General features: G+C 38.6%; 1 long non-coding RNA gene across 1 annotated transcript; it reads left to right on the forward strand.

The window, feature by feature from the left end:
- Nucleotides 1-6,908: 6,908 nt before the first annotated feature.
- Nucleotides 6,909-14,277, forward strand: LOC148211788 (uncharacterized). The gene is made up of 3 exons (XR_015790151.1): nucleotides 6,909-10,507; nucleotides 10,852-13,177; nucleotides 13,458-14,277. It is a non-coding gene; the product is annotated as an uncharacterized LOC148211788 (long non-coding RNA).
- The last annotated feature ends 1,067 nt before the right edge of the window (nucleotides 14,278-15,344 follow it).

A 15,344-nucleotide genomic window follows, 5' to 3' on the forward strand; every position in this document is an offset into this window, starting at 1 on the left:
AAAGGCAGACGATGTGCGCATTGGCAGGGGCACTAGCCTCTTGCGAGTTAGCATAGCAGGGGCGTGCGGGCGCTAGCGAGGTAAAGGTGCGCGTGGGTGCTAGCGGTGGGGGGCGGGGATGGTGTGCGCTGGGTGACGGGTCTACTGGCAGGGGCATGTGGGAGTGCATGGATGCGAGCAAGGTAGGGGCGCGCGCGGGCACTAGCACGATGGGGGCACGCGTTATGGCGCTAGATGAAGCAGCGAGCGAGAGCACTGGCAATGTAGGCGCTTAGCGAGGTGAGGCTTGCAAGCGGGCACGCAGGCGTGTGTGGATGTGCGACACGAGGCACGCATGTGTGCAAGTGGATGAGGCGCACGGTTGAGGTAGCATGCGTGTATGGGGCATTGGCGTACGCAAAGATAAACAATGGAACGAAGGCGTGCACGCGGAGGGCGAGCTTTTGTGCGATCAACGCGGTGGTGAGGCCATATGCATGCGTGCTTGGGACCTTGACCATGCGATGGTGTTATCCTCATGTCATGACTTGGTTCAAAGAATTTGTTGACAAATATGATTGTATCATTGCACCAGGCACAATCTAGGCAATTCTCTAGCATGTTTGAAATCAAATCATTTTGGCTAACGAATTCCAGATAGAGGTTGATAATAAATTAGTGCATAATTAAAGGAAAGAAAATGTATGAAAACATAAAAGAAGTAATTTCCATTGAATTTAAACAAATCATAATGACGTACAAGGAGTTCTAGCTTCAGCTTCTTCTCCTTCAAGCGTAAAGGGAGTGTAAACTCGCTTAAGAACTTTAAAAGAATATAGTAGATGAAGAATGAAAGTAAGAACTTGAATTAAAAGAGAAACAACAAGTAGAACTTTGAAAATACAAAGAAAACATAACTCCTGCGAACTCCAAAGCTGGAACATGAAAACTAAAGCTATATGGGACTAAATTTGAGATGGAAAAGAGATGATGAAGTGCTTAGGGAGAAGCTCCCTTGTATAGGCGTTCAAAGAGGTTGAACTTCCCACCATTTTAGAAGGAAATGTGTTAAGATTCTCCTAACAACCTCTCCTTGACTTGGACTCACGATTTTGCTTCATTTAAACACATTTGAAATGATTCCCTTGTCCTTCATTAAGTGAAACGCACGTTTTAAAAGATTGACCATGCCAAGTTGTGCTAGGCGCAATCCCTGCAAAACAGAAAACTGTGATTTTCTTCCAAATTTCACCACATGTTTCTAAAGTACCATATATTGCAAATTATCCAGAAATGTTCTATGCATGTTCTAGTTTAAGAATATGTAAGCCTTTTCAGCTAATAATGATGGAAAAGAGTTCGTTTTATGGTCAAACAGGCCTATCGAGTCATATTTCTACAGTAAAAAGTCAACCTTAACAAACATTCTATTCCATCTCTTCTAACCTTTCGCATCCACCATTGCCAACATCATCGTCGTCTCGGATCTCAGAGGAAGCGAGGTTAGTGGGCCATCATCGTCATCTTGAATTTCGTCTTGGATTTTGTTACTTGTTGTTAGGTTTTCATTTTCGACACTATCTGAAGCAGCCATTTAGTTTTACCTTAGATTTCAGGTTTCCAAATATTGAAAATCGAATCATTATCCGGATTCAATCCCAATATATATTGTATCCAAGATAGTTGCTTTGTTCCGAGATCACTATATTCTTCTGCCTTTCATCTCTGGCCTTGTCCTGGTCTGTGTCGAACCATTATGAAAGGCAGAAGAACAAATTTCCTCCTATCTTTCATCCTAGCCCCTATCCCGGTCGGCTCAGACCGAGATGAAGGGCAGAAGGTTAGCATACCCTTCTGCCAATCATCTCAGTCTGTATTTCGGTCTGTCTCGGATCAAGATGCTTGGCAAAAGGTCATTAGGACACCCACAAAACCTTTTTTTATTTTATTTGCTTAATTGGTAGTTTTTATTTAATTTTCTTATTTTAACTTTGTCTAGGAGATACGATAGATTTGAGACTTAAGCTATACTGCAATGACTGGTTTCTAGCCACATTAACAAACTTTGCCCATATAGATAAAACCACTTCTAGGCTTAAAGCTAGGTTAACCCCAACCCAATTAGACATGTTTAAGCAAACATGTTTTGGTCCTATTTTGGGCATGGATGTTGTATTTAACAGTCCATTGATCAGTCACCTGTTGTTGAGAGAGGTTGAGTAGCCTAGGAAGGATGTCATTCGAAAATAGTACTTGGGTTCATGATTTTTAATGTTTCACCATAAGTTGGTAGTAAACCGTATGATGATGTCGGATCTCTTCTAATAAGTCGTAGTGCTTCTTCACTAGACCACCATGCTTTATCATAATTTAAATTGACACCATACTCCTTCCTCATGTCTTGTATAATGTCATTCGGTCTATACATGTAGGAGACGTCTCTGAACATCGCTTGGACAAGATGTCCGACCACCCAACTCTTGGCTTGCCTATGATCCTATTTCAAAACTCCACCATTGCACCTATGGATGGCACAATATTTTTTAATCTAGAACAGATTGCATTCTCTCAGCTTTGTAGCTCGAAGTCTCAACGTGCAACTAGTATCAATGCACCGCATTATTTATAGTTCCGGCATCAACTTTTTTACTTTAAACTGAAAATTCCTCCACATTGCAACTAAATGCATTTTCAAAATCAACTCTTTCTTCGTATCAAATACTTCACCTTCCTTAACATCATTTGTCCTAGAAGACTGTACCATAAGTTGCAATTTCTCATTGTTAGGCTGTCTGGTAAGACCATTACGTATCATTTTTCGGACCACTTCTATTTACTTGTTTTACATCGGGATCTTCATCATTGTCATCATTCCCATACTCTACTTCAGAGTCTCCTTCTTTTGACTCTCCCAACGGGTCATATGATTCATCACTTCCATCCTCGTTATCATTCCACACTCCCGACGCATCCCAATCACATACCCTGTCATCTCCCATATTACATGGAACAGCATCTGAATCCAATAGTGTCAAACCCACTATATCATGACCTATATGCATGTAGGAAGGATGTGGCTATTGAAAAGAAGAGGGGTTCGATGATGAAGAAGGAAATGGGGGTATAGGATATGTGGATCTCTGGAATGGAAGAATACAAGTTGTGGGCAAAGTAATGGAGGACACGTGTTGGCCTAATAATATGGGAAATAAGGCATGCTTGTTTCATTCTTATGTACCTGTTTTGGCACGGTAGATATGTATACAGACAATTCAGATACATTGTCACCACTAAAAAAAACTCAGGTCATTGTCATTAGTTATCTCCATTATACAAACTTCAGTTTTAAAATGATATACACATCTAATTATAATGTCAAACTGTAGGGGGTTTATATTACTCAATCTATACACATGACCTAGAAATTCATCGTACGTGGTTGTAGTATCCACTTTCAATCCTCTCGTACGACCACCGACATAATCTTTTTCACTATCGTTCCATTCTTCATAAAATAGTATGAAAACACGAGGCATCCTACAAATAAAATAAAACTAGGTGAGATAAGAAAATCGATCGTTAAAAAAAAGCATTTACAAAATAATTAAAAAGGGAAAAAAATTGTCATCCCGGATTGTCTCAGACCAATATGTTCTAGACTAATCTTGGTACGGGATTACTTCAGGACATGTCTCAGACCAATCCTGGTTCGAGAATAGTCCGGGATGTTTCCCGGTTCATGTCCTGAACCTTGATGCACTAGGATTGAATGTTTATTCAATTCTGGTGTAATTTAACTTCAACCCCAGACCAGGTATTGGTTTGGGACAACGATCTAAACTACATTTTTTTTTATTCAAGAAGCTCATTCCAGCAAAATATATGAATGAGGAAATATTTCAAATAATTTTGTATGTGTAACATACCTAACTTTTCAAACGTGAAAATGTGGGGACAATGATTTTGGATAGTGTGGGAACAATGATCAAACATGTGGACAACAATGTTTCTTTGAGAGGATTTTAAAAACGTAAACTATGTTTCTTTGTTTTCAAATCCAAAGTATATATAAAACATGAGTTTAGAGTTTGGTGGAATAGTAGTATGTATTGTAGTACCAAATGTTGTAGGGTCAGGTAGTTGCCCTGTGATATTAGTTGAAGATCCGTGTAAGCTGGTCTAGACACTCACGGATATTAAAAAAAATGCTCGACGACGAAAACCATTTTCGTCGCTTGGTGGCAAAACGACATCGTTTTTTATTCCAAAACAATTTGGAATGGGTGCAATGCGACAAAAATATGTTTCGTTGCTAGGCACCAAAACGCTATTGTTTTGTTTACACAATAAGGGCGCGGGCAACCATGCAAAGCAATGAAAAGCATCTTGTCACTTTCTAAGTGAGACATTATTTTTCCGTCGCAAAGTGAATGACGAAATCCCATTGTCGTTGCTCGAGAAGGGCGATGCATCACTTTTTCGTCGCAAGTGTTTTTTGTCGCTTTTGTAGCAACGTTTTTTGTTTTCGTCTCTAAAATTCATCGTTGAACAACAATTTTCTTGTAGTGATAGTTTATCTACATCTAAGAATGATTTAACATCTTCAAAGAGTCAAATGAGTAGATCTACTTTTGCTATTACAAGTGATAATGTTGCAAATTCTTTTTACTATCAAAGTACTGATCTGAAAGATGAAGAAGATGATATGAATGTGGAAACAGAAGTGGATATTTAATTATTGGAGCGTCGTACGAAACTGAATGATGATTTTGACACCTTAGATTGGTGGAAAGTTAACTGTTCTAGGTACAAGGTTCGTAGCAATGTTGCACAAGATGTTTTAGCAATTCCTCTACTATCGCTGCTGAGTCTGCATTTCAGTACTAGTGGGAGAGTAATTGATCATTTCTACTCTACACTAGGTATTTATTTATGTACAAAATTGACTACGCTCAAATGCTATTAGTATTAACCTTAGATCACATTTGGAGGAAGTTTCTCGAGTTGAAAAAGGAGAAACTTCATTAAAGAATTACATATATCCTTATATTTTATAATGTTAATAAGCTAACTATAACTTTATTTTATTTTTACAGATTTTAAAAATTGTATAGGCATAGAGGAAGCAACAAATAATAACATAAATATGATTAAATGAGGGGAGGGGAATGTTTCACGAATTCTGAATTTTAATTATTAAATATTTAAGTTTTTTTTTTCAATTAACTTTTGTTGTTTAGGTCTGTAATTTGACTATTTAATTTTTACTTTTTGTGAGATTGAACAATTGTTATTTAATGTTTTGGTTTACAATTTAAAATTGTATGGTGTCTTTTATGTTGGGTTTTATGTCCTAAAACTCATAGTTTGAAAATGACAGATATACTTTTATCATTCAATAAAGTTGTTATTGAAGGTTTTAATCAATAAGTAGTTATTCATCCAATAAAATGTTCTTACTATATCTAAATCCAATAAAATAAAGGATCCTAGACTGTTACCTGAGACTCAAACTCTATGTAAGAGACATAAATATGGATCAAGTTTGAGTTAACAGTCTAAATGGTCTATAGTATAGGAATAAGGTTGGGCGCCTTATTCTGGGGACACTATGGATGCGGCCCACTTTGTAGCTAGTACAAACGATGTGATCCTAATTCGTTCATGTGAAGACATGCGAGTGGGGGTGTCCGGTGCAAAGAGTTTGCATAAGACCGGACCATGAGATAGTCAGTTTTACTTTATAACACCGTTTACTGTTTGAAACTGACTATCTCAACTTTGATGGCCTAGGTAACTCGATCTTAATCCTGAGCTAACTATGAACTTCTGTTTACTCGGGATTATCCTTAGATCTGCATGGGTGAGAGCAGCTCAACAGCGCTGGCTCAATAAGCCTCCCATTTCAGGGGTAAGACCCGGTAGATAGCTAGGGACATAGGGTGCAAGAAGGAATTCACTTCTACCCAATTTTGGGATAGTAGAGAGGTTGTTCTCTTAAGGGCTGAATCCAGGTCTTGAACAATTGGCGCCACCCTCATCAAAAGGTTTGAGAGGATTTTTTTATTTGATAGTTGGACTACAAATCATTGTTCATCAGAGGATTAGTGGGACTTAAGGAACAAGAGGTAATTACAGGGGTAAAGCGGTATTTTGACCCAGCTGTAATTACGAACAACCTGTGAAGGGTCGACTTACCGATCATGGTTATATCAAATGGACATAATATATCTACAGTGAGGAGAGTGCAGCTACGGGCTTTAGTGGAGTGACCGCGTAGTTAACGATTGTTGGTTAACTAGGTTAAAGAGTTTAACCGGTTAATCTCGGATCGTTGGAGCTCATGATCTGTAGGTCCATAAGGTCCCCTGGCTAGCTCGTATAGGAATAAACTTGGAATAATTTGAAGGAATAATTCAAATCGTACGAATTAGGTTAATCATATGAGATATGATTAAGTAATTGATATATGATATCAATTTGAGAAATTTGGACAAAATATTTAAATAGGATTTAAATATTAAAATTATGAATGCGGATTCATAATCGGAGGCATGGATTTCATCAAACATCGGATTTTGGAAAAAGTCAAATAGTTGACTTTGACCAGAGAAAGTCAAAGGTTGACTAAAGTAGATTAAAATAATGTTTTTAACCAAGTTGGTGGAAAATTCCACTAACTTGTTGAGTGGAACATTTAAATAATCTCAAAAATTCACTTTTTGACACTTAGCCATGCCATGCATGAGTGGAATGTGTGTTGTAAGCTCTTAGTGAACTTAGACATGCATTTTGACACTTAGTCATGTCATGCATGAGTGGAATATGTGTTGTAAGCTGTTGGTGAACTTTGACATGCAAGAGTTGCATGTAATTTGCCTATTTAAGAAGGCTTTTGTTCAAACATCAAGATCTCTTGGAACCTTTGGCCATTTGATGTGTTTTCAAAAAGCTTACGTAACTCCTTTTAGCTCCACTTTTCTCTAATTTTTTCCTTCTCTAAAAAGAGTCTCACCACTCTATTCCAAGCCTTGAGAATAGCTAGGAAGATCTCTTGGTGGTCCTTCATTGGAGCTATTTGAAGATTTTTGAAAAGCTACAAAGGTTTGTATTTTTCTCTACTTATCTTTAAGCATCATAATGTATGATCATGCATGTTTAATCCTAGGTTGTATTATGCATCTAGATTGTTATTTCGATTCTTGCTCACTTCCGCTGCGCATGTATGTATTTTCTCCATCATTTTAGATTTTTGTTGTGGAGATTTATTGACTTATGATTTTGTTCTAAATGTATTATAGTATTATTATTGGATTATTATTCGTCTAAATAAATAGTTAATGATCTCATTCTTTGCACCCATATTTAGAATTCTTTTTATCTATTTTGTTTTTGTTTCATGGAAGTTAGCTTGTTCCCATTTCTTAATCAAGAGGATTCAGTACCCATTTGTGATTTGTTATTTGAGATGGATAATTTCACTTGATTGGATTGGATGATTCCAATTTTATGATTAAATATTTTATTTTAAACAAGTCAACATTGATAGTTGAAATTTGAAAAACGCAAAAGATAAGTAAGGAATGAGGGTAGGGTGAAATAGAAAAAAAAAGTTTCATCATCATAATATAATTATAAAAATAAGGAGACAAAAAAGATGAGAAAAATATAATAACACACCCAAACCAATAAAAAAACCGCTAGAACCGAAGTTATACCGCCAAGAACCGAAACCGAAAATAAGTGAATCGACAAAAATCATTATAAACCGCCCTATTCGGTCAATCCGCCAAATCGAACTAACAATTCGACGGTTTATTGGTTCGGCACGGTTCTCCAGCACTTCGATTTGGTTCCATATAAATTTGCATTCTTTAATCGGTATGGCTTCGGTTTTGCTCCAAAACCTATCCGAACCGACCCAATTACACCCCTACTTTATCATATGAGACTGGCTCTGCTGACCCAATTACACCCAAGTTATTTTATGAAAGTCTAATTTACTATTTATTATTTTTTAAGAGGGTTTGGAACGTTGAACTCATGCATGTAGTAATGCCGCCTTAAACAGTTTAAGTTACGAAAAAGTTGGGTCGTTGCAGTCATCCACTTGACGTGATCACTTGCTTCCAAGAACTTGGTGTCAAATATGATCATATCATATCCTCATTATATAAATTGATTTGTCATCAAATAAAAAATATCACCTACCAATAAAAATAACCTAATTAGTAACAAGAATAAACATATCATACAATACTCACCATAAAGGTAGAATTTTGTAGTCAGTATCATGCATGGTTGCTAACATAGAAATGAATTCTTCTCTTTGGACCAAAGGTAGAATTCTTGAGCATATGTTAGAGATCTCATTTTCTTTGAATTCGGTCTAAAATTTCCATACTTGGAAAACTTTGACTTTTGCTCCACAGCTTCCACCATTTGGCTCCATCTAAAATCAACACAAAAAGATATCAGGTTAGTAACAACTTTAAGATTTAATTCATACTTGTAAGGCGATCTCAAAGTCACTAGATGACAGTATGATGGGTCTCTTAAGCTCCATTTTACCAAAAAAAAATAGTGTTCACTAAAACAACGATAACTTTCAGATCACTGCTGAAATTTTGCGATTCTAGTCTTGTTGGACAGCTAACTCAAATATATTTAATACAACACTGGTTTAGCTGGATTTTGAGCTATGAGTAAAATGATATGGATTATTAAGTTTAGGCTTTGGTTTTGCAAATTTGCTGGATTCTCTCAAATTTTATGGTTAAAAAAATGTAACTTTGGCTAGCAAGCTCGGTATAAAGTGACATTTTACTTGTTGGAAGACTTTTTAAATGTTGAACAAAATAAGCAAAGTTTGAACACTTCAAATAAATTTTCGAAATCCTCACAGTCATGCAAAAATGATAGATGAAAAAGCACGTGGAAGACAAGGAACAATATAATAGAATTTTATAGTTTTTTGAACAAGAAAAGTAAAGACAAAGCCGGGAAAGTAAAGATAATCCAATATAGAGCCTAGGATCTAATTCCAAATTATATGTGACAACCCAAGAGTATGGACTAAACAAGCCTCCAGAAACTTGAATCCAATCATATAGATGCTTCAACTCGAAAGGGAAGAGTTTGACAAATTACCTCACGAGTAGACATCTTACTCACTATACTTGAGGCCGAAACACTTCACAAGTTTGGTGATCAACCAAGCTTGAATGTTTCTCAACAATGCATCATAAGTTCTATCACACAAAGGAATACACTAAGAGGTTTGCCTAAAAACAATAAGGTGAAGAGAAACCTCTCACTCTATTTAAAATTCAATGTCTAAGACTTGTCTCAAAGACTACAAAGAACGCCTACTTACAGGCCAAGACCAATGACCTTTACAATGAATTTCCAAAATAAAAATAATCCTAAAATCTAAGGAAAGTAAAAATGAAAAAGATCCTTCTCTAATTTTGAAAATATAATCCTTACCTAAAATAATAAAGAAAATAATTCTCTTAGCAAAAATATAAGAATACAAATTAAAACAAATAATTTAAGGCAAAATAAAATGTCTTCAATCAAATAAGAAAACAACATTCCTTAAATAATATTTTTATGGATGAGAAAATACCTATTTTATACAATTCAAATTCTCTTCAAAAGGGGAAGATATATTGATGACCTTAAGATTCAGGAGAAGATATCATATATTCAAAAGGAGAAGATATCCTGATAGTATCAGGATTCTCCCTAGATTCAGATAAGATATCCTAATGATACTAGGCTTTTCCCTCTATAAATAGAAGGAAAATACTCATAGTTGAGGTAGGTTTCAAGTCCCTATTATTTGTTACGCTGAAATACTCTATTTTTCATACTCGACTACTCCAATTCTAACTTAAGCATCAGAGCTTGTGTGGCAAGAGCCACATCGATCTTTAGTGCTATTCTGTTTTGCAGGTCTCGCCGATCCCTTTTATTCTAGAAGATTGGTGCGAATTTGGCGTGGTCCACGGAAGCCAAATTTCTGCATCAATAACTGGCGCCGTCTGTGGGGAACAATTGAAGCAACGTTCAACCTGATCTACATGCCGACCATTATTCAAGAATATAGATGATCCTCATCAAGTTCGTCAAGAATAGGTTGGCTAGGTGAGATGGTGAAGTGGCTGAGCACGACTTCGACATTCTTAACATGAAGAATTGGACCCCACAATAAAAACTCTACAATACATGACGCTGCATTTTTTATAACCTGAATTGATAGGGCGGAGCCCTCCTGAGAAGCACCATGATATGCGACAACTCAAGCATATTGGATAACTCGAGCCACAAGTCAACTAGAAAGGCTAAGAGTTAAAGGGATTACCTTTGTGGTCGTTACCTTGAGCAGACAGAATACTCACTATGCTCGAGGTCGGAAACACTCCACGAGTTTGGTGACCAATCAAACAAGCATGCTTTGAGGGATAAAATATGAACTCCTAAGTTCAACCACACAAAGGAAAATGATATTTCATGTTAAGGGGTGAGAAAACTCTCAATTTTCTATTCAATGATAATTCCAAGATGTCTAAAACATGAGAGGTACACCCCTATTTATAGGTTAAGGCCCATGACCTTGACAAGGAAAATAACAATATTAAAAATGATATATTCCTAAAGTTTTAAAATCTTGCCTAAAATGTGCCAACTTACTAAGCAATCAAAATAAAATCTAAGGAAAAATAAACTCTATCAAAATACTTGCCTAAAAGAAAAAAGATATTTGCTAGAAAATAAAATAAAAGCAAATAAAAATCTAAAGCAAAAATATTTCCCACAAAGTGCTTGACAAAATAAGAAAATAAAATATTTTCCTAATTTGTCAAGGAGTGGGCGGCAAGGCACTCTAATTTTGGCGCCAAAAGGGGTGCGCCCATGGGGCTGGCAGTGGGTGTGCGCGTGCAGGCATAGTCGGGTGCTTGAGATGCCAAGCGACACGCTAGAAGGCTGGCATGGTAGTTGGCGCGCGGGCGTGCGGGTGGCACGACATGGGCTAGCGGCAGGGGGCGCAAGTCTTCGCGGTAGAGGCGTGTGGGCGCGCGGTTGAGGGCGCTGCCAGGTTGGCGAGGTAAGGGCGCGCTTGCAGCGGGAGGGGCGCGCGAGTGTAGACGCGCGGGAGTCGGACAATGGGCAACCATCCGGTGGGTGCACATGCTGGCGGGGGCTCTGGCCTCTTGTGAGGTTAGCATGGTGGGAGAGTATGGGCGTTGGCAAGATTGGGGCGCGAGTGGGTGCTGGAAGCAAGTAGGGCGCGGGCCTCGATCAGACTTATTTTAAAAGGCAATATATGTCTTGAATTTAAAATTTTCTAATCTAAATTTGTTTTCAATTTTTAAAATAGGTTAGTCAAATATTCTTTAATAACTTAATTATGTAGGTCATTATTAAATAATTATTTTACATGATTGGTGTTCTGGTAAAATATTATGTTCATCTGAGGAGGGGATGATCACAAACGGTTGGAATGCAGAAGCGACAATCCATCTTGAGTATAAGCAACAAAAGGATAGGTCCCAGCCAACCACAAGTGGAGCAGGACCTAACACCATTGATTCACAATGATGTAAAAGGTAAACGTTTCAACTAATGAAGATGTAGCTAAATTGACTAAATAAACCCCAAATTGGAGATAGAAAAAAGCGACATAAAAGAGAACGACAAAGCTTGAAGGTGGTGAATCGTTAAATAAAAAGCTAAGCATGTTGTTTATTTGTTTCTTTATTTTCAATTTTATTTAAGCATGATGTGTGGATTTTCCCATAATGTTTTATTCTACTGTGTGATGTTTTAGTTTAAATATTTAATTATTTCATATGTTTTATACTTGAGAAATTTTTTGTTTATACCTTAAACAAAACCTTCTTAAGTCGGTGTCAGGTGATCGAGTAACAATGGTTAAAGAACTTGAACTGGCACGGACCTAAGAAGCAGGCTGATAAGCTAGAGCCAATCAGTGAAATCGAGGAAGACCAATGACAGATTAAGCCTAAATGATCAAAAGAATCCCAAATTACTCAAAAAGGCATGTGTACAGGCTCAGCAAGGTTAAAACAGAAAGCAAGCAAGCCAAATCAATCAACGAAACCCAAAGTATAAAATTATTTGACAAAAGTCAAAATAGGTTGAAACCCAAGGGTGTTGATTAAACTTTGGGTATAAAACCATAGGCAGAAGCCAATTAGATTAGAAACTCAAGGGTGTCGACTAAACTCAGGGCATAAACCCATTGGCAAAAGCCAAATTGGTTAGAAACCCGAGGGTAAACCAAGGGTATAAAATCATGGGCAAAAGCCAAATAGGTTAGAAACCGAATGATGGTGCAGAGCTAAAACTTAGATCTCAAGGCTAACAAAAAAAACCTAAACAGTTAAAACTAACTGTATGGCAGAGCTAAGTGACTTGACTACAGCCAACTCGACAAAATGATATGGGGGCTGTTCTATAAAAATAGTCAACCCATGAACGACAAAATACTCTCAAAGCAGAAGTCTGACATTTTGAATAACTCATTATCTTCAAAAACTTTTAGAGTGGAGGCTATTGCTATGGATAAGAAAATCCCTATTTTCTACAATTCAAATTCTCTTTATTTAAGGAATTCAAAATGGGAAGATATCCTGATGGTCTTAGGAGAAGATATCATATATTCAAAAGGACAAGATATCCTGATGGCCTCAGGATTCTCGATAAGATATCCTAGTGATACTAGCTTTTCCATGTATAAATAGAAGTAAAATACTCATAGTTGAGTATGCTACGAGTCCTTACTATTTGCTACACTGAAATATCCTACTCTCTATAGTCGACTACTCTGATTCTGACTTTACCACACCAGTCTTTAGTGCTAGTTTTGCAGGTCTTGTCGATTACTTTTCTTCTCAAAGATTGATTCGAATTTGGCGAGATCCACGAAGGCCAAATTTCTGCATTAACAGATATGAAACAGGCGGCAAACAAGGCGATGGCTACAAGGGGAAGCATGTGAGGGCTAATAGGACACGTTGTGGGCGCTGAGGGGGTCATGCGTGCAAACATGGCAAGGTGCGCAAGTGCGTGAGAGAGAAGCGTTGGGATGCTGTGGGTGCGTGGCAAGGAAAACAGCAAGCAGGCATGGAAGCACGTAGCGGTTGCAATACTTAGGATGATTTGTAAGGTTGAGATTTTAAAATTATTAGGGCCAAATTGAAACTAGCCTAAAAAACCATAGGGGAAATTGACAAAATAAGCCTCCTGTAGGGGCCTATTAAGTTTTTTAATCGCCCTTCTCAAAACACAAGTTTTCAAGTCACTTGCTGACATCACCTACTTTGCCAAATGACTTTCAATGTCCCTCCTTACTTGGGTACCAAAAGTTTTTAGTTTTCCTTCCCTTATTTGAAAACACTCCATTTCTCTCTCATTACTTTTCGTTGTTTTGCTTCTCTCATCTACAGGCAACTCTCGATGCTTGAACTCCAGCATCTATCGGTCTTCCATTTCTCTCTCACTATTAGGGTTGTTTTGCTTCTGTCATCTACAGGCGACTGACTCTCGATGCTCGAACTCCATTATCCATCGGTCTTTGTTTTCAAATGTTTCGTTGGGCTTGTTCTCATATAAGTTATTTATTTGTTTGTTTACTGGGTTGTTGATTTTTAGACGTGGAGGGAGAGAAGCTGACAGACAGGGCGTGAAGGCAAGAAGGAGATCATTAGCGCGTTAAATGGATATGGATAGCTACTTCGAGGATGATCTAGATCGAGAGCGTTCATGAGCGAGAGCGTGCATGAGCTTCATCGAGAGCGTACAGCGAGAGCGTGCATGAGCTTGATCGAGAGCATACAACGAGAGCGTGCATGAGCTTCATCGAGAGCGTACAGCAAGAGCGTGTATGAGCTTCATCGAGAGCGTACAGCAAGAACGTGCATGAACTTGATCGAGAGCGTACAGCGAGAGCATGCATGAGCTTCATCGAGAAAGCGAGCATGAACGAGAGCGAGATAGATGAAAAGACGTGAAATTTAATTCTTTCAATTGTTGGTTGATGTTCTTTAAAGGCTACATTTATTTATTTTTATACTTATTTGATTTTAGTTTATTGAGAATAAACGGGTGCAGTGGAAAACAGCAACGAGAATGCAAAACAGATAACGAAAAAGATCGTGAATAAGCTTGAACGAGAAGGAGCGGTTTTTTGTTCGGTTTTCTTCGGCTTAGTGGGTTCGTTAACAACGGAACCGCTGACAACAAGTGGGGCTTCTCGCAGTGCCGTAACCGGATTGTGGTGGCTTTTTTGCCATGGGGGGGTTCTTCTCCTTAGTTGGCTGGTGCACGATGGCCAGCGGTTCAGGAATTTTCTCTAACTCGAGGTTAGTAGAACCCATGGGATCACTCGGTTGAGGGTGGGGGGGGGGGGTTTTCAGCTGGTGTAGGGGTGGGAATAGGTTGAGGGGTGGGGGTCGTATATGCTGGTGTAGGGGTGGGAATAGGTTGAGTAGTGGGGGTCGTATCCGTTGGTGTAAGGGCCAGATCAATATGATCGGATTGACGAGGCGCATGGATCGTGCCAGACGGGCCAGAAATGTTGCTTGAGGCAGGAGGCTCGAAGGTTGGATCGGACGTCGTCTCTGCTTGTGGATCCTGTACTATTGGAGGTGCCATTTGGAGTTCCACCAACTCCGTCGAAAGAATTATAGATGTGACGTCTGCCTCTCCTAGAGTCGTCTTAATATTGGAATGGATAGAATGGGCATCCAGTTTGGGTGACCCCACTGCAACGTCCAACTCCACCAAATCGACAATACGCGGGGGCTTGGCTAGTTCAGTATCTTCAGGATCGGATGAGTGTACGGTTATCTCTACGACATTCGTTGCCTTTTCATGCAACGACGCTTCTGCATCAACCACATCATCATCCTTTCTAGTATCGGAACCTCCAGGTTGATGGTCATCAACATCCTCATCATGCTCGGGGATAACATCAGATACAATGGATGTGACAGGTGGACTGTATCTGACGGAGAGACACCAATATTCACCTCGCGCCTATCGATCTGCAAACGAATTAACGTATTAGCACTTCGATTGAATGAATACATATAGTATACGAACTATACCAAGTCATAGGAAAAGGCTACCTGGCACAATCGTTGAAGCATGACTTTCATTTCACTCAAGTCCGACTTGACCTCCGCCAAATCCGTCTTCACCTCCGCCATGTTCGAAGCTAAAAGATCCAGCCTTCTCTCCATAGCCCCAAATCTATCATTCGATCCACGAGTGCCGTCCCGTTGTGTAGGGCAAGCATCGCGTGATGTCGCTCGCGGTGATTGCCGCGTGCT

Source organism: Momordica charantia (genome assembly GCF_013281855.1).
Source record: "Momordica charantia cultivar OHB3-1 chromosome 4 unlocalized genomic scaffold, Mcharantia_2.0 BLBB01000004.1, whole genome shotgun sequence".
NCBI classification, from domain to species: domain Eukaryota; kingdom Viridiplantae; phylum Streptophyta; class Magnoliopsida; order Cucurbitales; family Cucurbitaceae; genus Momordica; species Momordica charantia.